The following is a 10,274-nucleotide window of genomic DNA, read 5'->3' on the forward strand; positions in this document are numbered from 1 at the left end:
ACCATTTACCTGAATGTAATCTAAGTTCCAGGTACTTACAACTCCTGCTCATAAGTTGTAATGTTTGGTTACAACTTGTGAAGAACCCACATGAACTGATTTATGCAATTTCTGGCTAACTCCTGCAATCTTCAATCCTGCACACTGAACACATATCACCCTATAATTTATAAAGTACAAAACATGGGTTTCCTCTCAAGCAACACTTGATTTAATGTCGCAGCATGAAGTGGCTAATTTGGATACTTAGACTTTACCAACCAGTCCTATGAATTTCCTCCCATGTAATGCTTGATTTAGCGTTGCGGCATGATGCAATTACCTTGGTTACTCTAACTTCACCAAGGTCTATTTCAAGAACCACTTTAACTTCTTCAGTGTTACCCATGTAGTGCTTTACCCTTTTCCCATTTAATTTGAGCGGGGCTTCACCATCACGCTTCAATTATAAAGCATCATATGGAAACACTCTCACCACAGTGAATGGCCCATATTAACTAGGCTTCAACTTTCCTAGAAACAAGCAATGTCTTAAGTTATATAGCAATACCTGGTCACCTTGCTCAAACATTCTTTCCTTAATTTTATGATCTTGATGCAGCTTGATATTTCCTTTGTAAACTACAGAACTCTCATAAGCTCGGAGTCTAAATTCATTCAACTCATTCATCTTACCAATTCTTGACTTGCTGCATCCTTTCACTCAAAATTCAACTTCTTCAATGCCTATAGTGCTCTATGTTCAAGTTCAACAAGCAAATGACATGCCTTTCCATACACTAACTAATATGGAGAAGCACCTATGGGAGTCTTGAAAGTAGTTTGGTAGGCCCATAATGCATCCTCTAACTTTCTCGACCAATCAGTCCTATTGGCATTCACAGTCTTCGCCAAAATAGACTCTATCTCTCTGTTGGAAACCATAACCTATCAGCTAGTATGTGGATCTTAAGGCTTTACCACCTTATGCTGTACTCCGTACTTCTCAAGCGGACTCTTAAACAAGCGATTATAGAAATGTGAACCACCATCACTAACGATTGCACGTGGCATGCCAAATCAAGAAAAGATATAATTTTTCAAAAATAAGGTGACACTTCTTCCTTCATTATTAGGGAACACAACTGCTTTCACCCCTTTTGACACATAATCCACTTCTACAAGAATCTACTTTATACCAAAGGAGCTCACAAAGGGTCTCATGAAGTCCACACCCCATACATCAAATAACTTTAATTCTAAAATAGGGGTCATAGAAAGGTCATGGTGACTTTAGATATTTCCTTGACGCTGGCACTAGTTGCAGGCTAAAGAAAAATCATAAGCATCCTTTTATATTGTAGGCCAGTAGTATCCACATTGTAAGATCTTATGGGCTGTGTAGATTCTTCCATAGTGACCCCCTACAGGTAAAGAATGAAAAGACTAAAGGATGCTTATCATCTCCACTTTAGGGATGCTTTTATGAATAACCCCATCCGCACAGATTCAGAATAAGTAAGGTTCATCCAAGGAAAACTTCCTTACCTCATGCATAAATTTCTTTCTCTGTTGGAAGGAAAAATCTTCTAGGACTAGATCACTTGCTAAATTATTTGCATAGTCAACAAACCATGGAATTAGATCTTGAGAACTACCCAACACCTGTTCGTCTAGAAAACTATCATCAATTTGAGCCCATCTTCAATTTTCTGCATTGCTTCTTTCTCAAGTCTAGACAAGTGATCTGCAACTTAATTCTAAATACCTTTTCTGTCCTTGACCTCAAAATCAAAATCTTGTAGCAAAAGAACCCACCTAATCAATCTATGCTCTGCATCCTTTTTTGATATCAAGTACCTTAATGTTGCATGATCAGTGTTCACTATTACCTTCGTCCAAATCAGATAAGACCAAAATTTCTCAAAGGGGAAAACCACTGGTAACAACTCCTACTCAATGTCTGTGTAGTTCTTTTGGGTAGGGTTTAATGCCTTACTAGCATAGTAGATGGGATGGAGGATCTTTTCTCTTATTTTGCCTATCACAACACCTAAGTTCACTCTGCTTGCATCACTCATGATCTCAAATGGCAAGGACCAATCAGGGAACACGATGATAGGAGCCATCATTATCATATTTCTTAGATATTCAAAAGCCTTCAAGTATGCTTAATCAAAATCAAACTTTACCTTTTTCTCAAGAATCTTATAGAGAGTATTGGAAATCATTGAGAAATCCTTGATGAATCACCTGTAAAAACCCACATGTCGTAAAAAGCTACGACTACCCTTCACAGAAGTTGGTGGAGGTAATTTCTCGATCGCTTCAATTTTAGCTCTGTCTACCTCTATAACCCTTTTCAAAATCTTGTGTCCAAGTACAATTCCTTTTTAACCATAAAATGACACTTTCCCCAATTAAGCACCAAGTTGCATTACTCACATCTACGAAGAACGTTTGCCAGGTGAACTAAGTAGTCATCAAAAGAATCACCAACTACCAAAAAATTATCCTTAAATACTTTGATGGTATCTTCTACCATATCAAAGAATGTTGACATCATATATCTCTGAGATATGGCTGGAGTGTTACACTACCAAAATTGCATATGCCTGAATGAGAAGGTCCCATAAGGACAAGTGAAGGTTGTCTTCTCTTGGTCTTTGGGTGCAATAGTGAATTAGTTGTAACCAAAATACCCATATAGAAAACAATACCACCCTCTGCCCGTAAGTCTATCAAGCATCTGGTCCATAAAAGGCATGGGGAAATGACCCTTCTGGGTCTATGTGTTAGGTTTCCTTTAATTTATGCACACTCTCCATCGTATGACTAGCTCATTAGCACTAGATCATTCTTCTCATTAGGCACAATAGTAATACTGCCCTTCTTGGGAACAAATTAAACTAAGATGACCCACTTTCAATCAATAATGGTATACACTACACTAGCATCTAACCACTTAGTTATTTATTTCTTCAACACCTCTTGTATGGAAGGATTTATACGACACTGATGTTCTATACTTGGAATAAAATTTGATTCAAGTTGGATCTTATGAGTACAAAGGCCAGGTGGGATACCCACAATATTTGCAATAGACCAACCAATAGCCTTTTTGAATCTCTATAGTATTGGTAATAAAACTTCCACTTCTGTCTGCATTAAGTCAACTACAATGATTATTGATAGTGTTTTTGGCCCCCAAAAATGCATGCATATCGCAAATGAGAAGGGAGGGCCTTCAATTCTAATACTAGTGGCTCCTTAATAGACTGTCGAGCAGGTGAAGTGGTTCTATTTTTTAGATCCAGGTCAAGTTTCTTTGGTGTAAAACTATAATAACCATTCCCATAAAGTGCACACACAATATCATCATGGCCATCAATACCAATATTGTCGAAATTCATAATCACTGCTACTAAGGCTTCCACACCCAGCCTTTCTTCAATAGGAACAACCACAAAAATATCATCCCAATAAGTCATTGCATCAAAATCATGGAATGAATCTATATCCTCATCAGAAATTTCAATCACAGATATTAACTTTAACTAATCGGGCTAACGTATAGAGTGATATACATAGAATATTACCTTCTCATCATTGAGTCTAAACATTAGATATACTAACTCCATATCAATCAAAGTCCTCCTTATAGCTACAAATGGTCTACCTAAAATAATCAAAACTTGAAAGTCTACTTCACAATCCAGTATCACACAATCAGCAGGAAAAATAAAAGAAGCCACCTTCACCAATACATCACATAGAATACCAACTGGCTTTTTCACCATATAGTCTATCATCAATAGTCTAATGGAAGTGGGTTTGGGTGCTCCCAACCCCAATTACTTAAAAACCACTAGTGGCATAAGATTGATACCAGCTCCTAGATCACATAGTGCCCGAGTAAAGTTAAAAGATCTAATAGTGCAAGGAATGATGAAAGCACTAGGGTCCTTCTTCTTCTTTACGAATGATCTAGTAGCAACAATACTGAAGTGACAAACATTGTAATCTGGCTCATAACTAATGATACACTTCCTTGTGACTAATTTCTTCATGAACTTTGGATAGCCAGGAATTTATTCTAATGCCTCTACAAGTGGAATGTTAATAGACAACTCCTTTAACGTACGCAGAAATATATGATATTTACCGTCTTCTTACTTTTTTCAATATCTGAGGAAAAAGAGGGAGAGGTCTCGAGATAGTCTTCATAATAGGATCCTTAAACTTGTCCTTTTCTCCTTTATTTTACTTGCTACTACTCTCAACAGTAATAGGATTATCATTATTTTTGACTCAGTGACAGTGGGTATGGGTGGATCCATAGAGGCTTTACCACCCTGAGTGGTAATAAGATGGCAATGAGTATCATTCTTTGGGTTCTATATCATATTACTAGGAAGAGTGCCAGGCTGCCTTTAATTCAATGTGGCCGATATTTGGCCAAACTACTGCTTTAGTTATTTGATTGCGGTGGCATGTGACTCAATTTTTTGATTCAGCCCTGATAGGTCTACCTTAATAGCTTTAAGACAACTCTCTTAACTCTCTTGGCCTTTTATTAATTTTGACAACATTGCTTTTATTAGAGATCCTAAATCCCAACCACTTAGTGGAACATACCTATCATTTCTCTTTTGTAGTCATCTTTCCACCACTAATAACTATTTTTTTCTCTACTTCTATCTCTGTATCTATCATTGTAATATTTCCAACCTTGATTCCCTTGCCCTTGGATTTGAAAACTCGCCAACTGATGGTCAAGTACTTCACTTCCTCTTCAGACTTGGTCTAATAAGTCCTAGTAGAACCCTATGCCCCTACTGTATTCACTTTCTCAACACTCATTGCTACAAATTATTTTGTAAGAAGCCTAATATATATCTGAAGTTGTGCAACCTCTTGTGATATCAAATCATTACCAACTCCATAGTCATTAGCCACTCCAATAGCATATGTACATGCACCTCTCTCAGCATCTCTAGTGTTCTAACCTCGATTAGTCACATAAATATCATCTAGCATATCTTGCGCAATATCCCAACGAGGACATATAAATTGTCCTCCCGAAGTTGTATCTTCCATTGCTCTAGAACTGACATTCAGGGATCTATAAAATATTTCAACAAATTAGACCCTGTAATTTTGTAATTAGGTACCATGCTCAGCTTCTTTTTGAATCTAAACTGTTCTTCGTATATGGATTCTGCACGTAGCTATCTAAAGTTGAAAATTTTATGTTTCAACTATAGCATCCTTGTAGGAGGAAAGAACCTATTCAAAAATTGTCTACGTAAATCATGCCAAGTAGTGATTGAACCTCTCAAAAGTTCCCCTAACCATATTGATGCTTCTCCAGTCAGTAAAAATAGGAACAACCTTGACCTCAAAGTTTCCTAGTTCACCCCCAGAATAATATATGACGTATAGATTCCAGTAAAATTAGAAAAATTCATGTTTACATCATATGTCAGTGATCCCAAAAACACACCCTTTAAGTATAGTAGTTGGATTATTAAACTAGTAATACCAAATTTAACATTGGGTGGTAGAGCAAGAGGAATGATGGCCCCTATCTCAGTAGGCTCAACATATCCCATGTCTTCATCTTCTTCATATGGTTGTAGATGCTAATATATAGGGATAATTAGAGCTCTGCCTCTTTTAACTCTATCTCGATGCTCAGTAACCTGTCTTGGTCTGGCTAATTCTCCCTGCTAAGCTAACCTAGACTCTTTAGCTGATTGAGCCTCCTCAATTGCCTGCATAAATAAGTGCTCATTCTATTTATCATCAATATTTTTTGGATCACCGGGAGCATGAGGAGTTATTGCATTGGAATCATCCCGAACCTATTCAAGTGGAACATCTCATACTCTTTCTGCCATCCTTCTTGATGTTTGAAGTATTCTTTCTGGCAATGGATCTAATAGGATTAAGAGATTTCCTAAACTCCTAGTGTTTGGCATACACTAGCAATTACCAAATTAAGAATAGAAAAGAAAACCCATGAAACTTTCCAGCTTCTATCAATAATTCACACCGTCTTCCCCAGCAATAGTGCCAAAATTTGATGTCACCGAAAGCTAACCTCCAACAAAGTATGATATGATTGATGTAAAATATAGTAACCCAAACCTGGTTGGGGTCAAACCCATAGTGAAAAGGTTGAATAGTATCTCAAACTTGCAAAATTTCATGAGCAATGCAAAAAAGTAAATGGAGGGAATTTGAAGTCAAAAGTAACAAGTAACCAAACTTCAATGATTGCATTTGTAAACAATAGAAGAGGAACACTAGGACAGTGTTCCCCCTGGCTTCACAACTATGTAAGATTTTTGTACTTAATCCACCAAACCCTCCTACTTCACATGCAAAGTTGACAAGCTAGGTACTATCAATCATCTTGTGAATATATTGATAGATATCACCCTTTACCTTGTGAGTCTCAGGGTGTTTCTTTGTTATCCCTTGTCTTTAACTTCAATACAACTCTTCCCTTTTGAGTCTCATGTTGATTAGATGAGGGTTGGTAGCCTCAAATCACTGTTGTAATATTCTTTTCCAAGTCTTAAACTCCTTTGTGAGGACATTCTTGAATACAGGCAATCCCCAAGCCTCTGCAGCATTTAGGTTCAATAAATATGAAGAAGATTGTAATACATACAACAACAATCGAATAGATTAGTATTCTACTTTTCTATGTAGTTAATTGTCCAGGGTTCTCACAACCCTAGTCAAGGAAATTATGCACGCATGTTCATGCAAAAATCCATGATAATCAATAAATAACACATGTAATTAATTGAATAATAATGAGAGAGAAAATCTAAAATCTCCAATTGAGTAAAAATCTAAAATCAAAAGAACAAAATCTCAATGATCAAAGTATACTCAAAGTATCCAAATTAATGTAAAAGTGTGTAAACTAATAAAGGAATAACTCAAAGGTAATTATAGTATCTCAAAATAATAAAGAAGTCCTAATAAAGATAGAATAGGAAAAGTAAGTCGGCACTCATTATGACTCATTTGCTCTACTTGTAAGGTCTCCTTATGATTCATACGTTGCTAGTTGTATGCATTTCAATGGCTGATATTTAGGCTTCAAACTTTTTTTATCCTTACGATTCATTACCACGAGTCGTATGGACCACGAGTCATAGTTAGTCCATACAACTCGGGGTCTTCACTTGTCATCACTTTTGGATTTTGAGTTTTGAATTCTAGTCTCTTTATGACTTCTCGTTATGAGTCATAATTAGATCTTACGACTCGTGGTATTTTATGACTTCATGTCTGAACCTTGGCTTTGGCTTCTGCTCATTTTGTGACTACTTCTCACAACTCGTAGCCACATCTTATGAGTCGAAGTCACCAATCGTGGTCATTCTTTACTTGATTTCTTAGATTTACTTTTTCCACTATCTTGTTAATGAGTTAGGATACGAGTCGTATGATGACTTGACTCATAGGTAGACCATACTTTAACTTATTTATAATTTTTTCTTCCATTTTTTATTCCAACACCAATGTTAACCTGTTTTACTTGCAACAACACATAGAATCACGTCATATTCAAAAAGATAACTTATGCCAAAGCATAAATTCCTTATTTTAAGCATCAAAGATGCTATGTTTCCACGATGCATCACCACTTTCTTAATTCCTTCTTAACCCTCTCCTAATCAAATTCACTTATTTTTGGACTCTCATATACATCTCATAATACAAAAACACACTCACTCACTATACTCATATACTCATGTACAGACATAGAACACAGAACCATATTCATACTTAGAGAATCAGTAATGAAACATGGGAGAAGAGTAGCAAAAAAGAGAAAAAATGAAGGGACATAGAGAGAATCATGAGAGAAAAGAGAGATTGAGAAAGGGATATAGAGTGAAGGGGTGAGACAAAGAGAGAAAAAAAGTAGAGACTAACTATTTTATATGAGTTTCACCAAAAAACCATTAAAAAATATGCCAAATAGCTGAAAACCCACCAGAAATGCCATCCCTTTGCTAGTTTTTTCAACTGCAGACCTCGAAACTACCAAATGCCATAAAAATCCCAAAATGTGACCTATATTATGCCGATTCCAGCAAAGTTTCGCCGGAAATACCATAAACAACCGATGATCTCCCTTTTTCAGTTAGATTTCTATCAATTTTTGGATCGGTAGGGATTCATTTGTGATCGTTTAGTTCATTCGAGCTTGGTTCATTAGAGTTGGAACTTTGGTTAGAGTTTCTATTGGGATTCCACAATTTCTTCCTAAAAATCTAGATTTGGTTTTCTTCGACACTCCGTGATACTATATTTGAGGTCCTATTCTTCAACTCTATCATTTATTTCTTTAATCATACTTTTATAAGTGTTTTGTGGGATTGTGTGTTATTAGTATCAGTTGGGTTGCTTCTGTTGTGAATTTTTTGTTTTGATTTGGATCATTTTTAGTTTAATTTCGTGATTCATGTTGTTACTCTAGATTATTAAAGCATCTCAAATTTGAGGTCGAGTTGAATTTTGGGGGAAAAGAAAATTGAAATTATTGAATCCTTAATCCATAGATTTGTTCTTAATGCTGTAATTTAGATTTGTTCTCATTTAATAGTATCATGATAGATCGAGAATTGATAGAAAAATCTTAGGTTCTTGGGTAGGTAAACGTTGGATTCTATATTATCTAATGCTTGAATGCTTGTTTTGAATGATTTTTCTTCTATTTTTGTTGCATTTTATCAAATATATTTATTCGTCGGGTAATGCCCCAAGGTCACATGTATAAATTTATTAGGGAATGCCTTGGAAAATTCTATATTTGGAAGACAATTCATGGACAAGGCCTGGAACGTCAGGTGGATTGTGAAGCATAGTTTAGGATTACCGTAGGATAGAATAGGTTTTAATTCAAGTAATTTTTCATTTTTGGGATTGTATAACTAGACTGGACATTATTTTTGGAGCCTTTTTATTTGTTTGTTCACTTGTTTGCTTATGTGCTCTTGTGTGAAGTTTATCCACCCTATAGTGTAATATTAGCAGATATACTCAACGAAACGACCATGGTTGAACCCCAAGATTGAGATGTGCCTAACACCTTCCCCTCGATCAACAAAATTCCCTAATTGAAATCTCTGTTCATGGATCATTTTTAAGGAGCCAAAATCATTTTAAAAATCAATTTTCAAAGGTGACTTGGAACACTGGATTTATACCAAGTGGCAACTCTGAGTTTAATTGTAAGAGTCCTTTTCGAAAAAAAATTTCAATAATCACTTTAATAATAATACCCATTTTGAACTTAAAGATAATTTGTTTTTGGTTTAAAAGGGGTGTGATAGCTCTGGCGACTCTGATGGGGATTTTTTGGAATTCGAGCTTCATTTTTGAGTTGTATCGGCTTAGTTTGACAGTACAGGTGTATAAACATTTTGTTTGTGCTACGTTGGTGTTATTCTTTATCACTATTAAGTGCCTACATGTTTACAGTTTTTCCTTATGTGTTACTGCTTTTTATCTGACATCATATGTATTATCCCAAGTCATTTTCTTTGCAAAATATCTATAGTACACGCTGTGTATACAAACCATTAGTGAGTAACCTTTATTTTAGGAGGGGGAGTGATGTGATGTGGAAACACGACACTTTCGATGCTTAAAACCATAAATTTATGCATAAACTTTGGATATTTTGTTATATATGATGCACTTTAGTGTACGTTGCTGGTAAAATTGGTCTACAATAGTGTTTGAAGGAAAAAAGGAGAAAAATACCTAAAAAATGCCAATTTTGATCAGGGTACGAGTTAGCTCTTAAGTCGTGAACATCCGATACGACTCGTATGAACAACAGAACCAAAACCCAACTTGAAGAGCCAAGTATGGTGAAGATACGACTCAAGTATCCAAGTAGTAATCTAGGATAAGAGTTATACAAATCATTCATAGGCATAACAGAACCTAAGCTACCATCTAGGAGTTGAAGTATCAGAAGTATATGAGTTGAAAGTCTGTGTACAACTCATATAAGGAAGTCGTACATCAACCAGTGTTCAAAGGTTTGAAAGACAAAAGTCCCAGGTGGATACGAGTAAAGGACACGAGTCATACACTCAGGTATGACTCATAAGTGAAAGTTGTATGCTGAACAAAAAGTTAAACCCTTGGAAGATTAGACAATGGAACGGATACGGGAAGGCAGGGTACGACTCGTATAATACAAGTATGAGTGAAGAATGGGTCATACCGACTGCCGACATAACTTAACC

Source organism: Capsicum annuum, chromosome 5 (assembly GCF_002878395.1).
Source record: "Capsicum annuum cultivar UCD-10X-F1 chromosome 5, UCD10Xv1.1, whole genome shotgun sequence".
NCBI classification, from domain to species: domain Eukaryota; kingdom Viridiplantae; phylum Streptophyta; class Magnoliopsida; order Solanales; family Solanaceae; genus Capsicum; species Capsicum annuum.